The sequence below is a fragment of the Petaurus breviceps genome, unplaced genomic scaffold (genome assembly GCF_028583685.1).
Source record: "Petaurus breviceps papuanus isolate PSGF00001 unplaced genomic scaffold, PetGlider_PUasm1.0 91041, whole genome shotgun sequence".
Classification (NCBI taxonomy): domain Eukaryota; kingdom Metazoa; phylum Chordata; class Mammalia; order Diprotodontia; family Petauridae; genus Petaurus; species Petaurus breviceps.
In genome coordinates, this window is record NW_027187400.1 from 41,326,075 (window position 1) to 41,326,480 (window position 406).

The 406-nt window shown below is 59.6% G+C and overlaps 1 protein-coding gene across 9 annotated transcripts in view; it reads right to left on the bottom strand.

Annotated features, from left to right (window-relative positions):
• Window positions 1-406, bottom strand: part of SUPT5H (SPT5 homolog, DSIF elongation factor subunit) — a 13,771-nt gene that overhangs the window by 12,968 nt on the left and 397 nt on the right. The window lies entirely within an intron of this gene.

Consider the following 406-nt stretch of genomic DNA (forward strand, 5'->3'; position numbering starts at 1 on the left):
GGGTCCTGGGGAGTGGGGGCCCTCCCCTTCCTCCTGAAGGAACACGCACACGGATACACACACACCCTCCCCTTCCCTTAGCCTGCCCCAGGGGGACCCCTCCTGGACCCCTTTCTGCCACGTACACACAATCGCTTGCACAGGCGCCCCCGCTTACACACTTGTTCCCCACCTGAAGCCAGGTGCCATCCCACAGCACGCTGTGACACAATCCCACATGCACACTCATCCTCACACGCTTGCCTTTAAACCCCCAGGCTCACTTTAACACCTTCTCACCCTTACACACTCACTCTTACAGGCTTACTCTGACACTCTTCCCTCCCACCTCTCAACCTTACAGGCTCCCCCAGACACACTCATCTTCACACTCCCCAACACACTCGTCCTCCCGGATCCCCCCCCC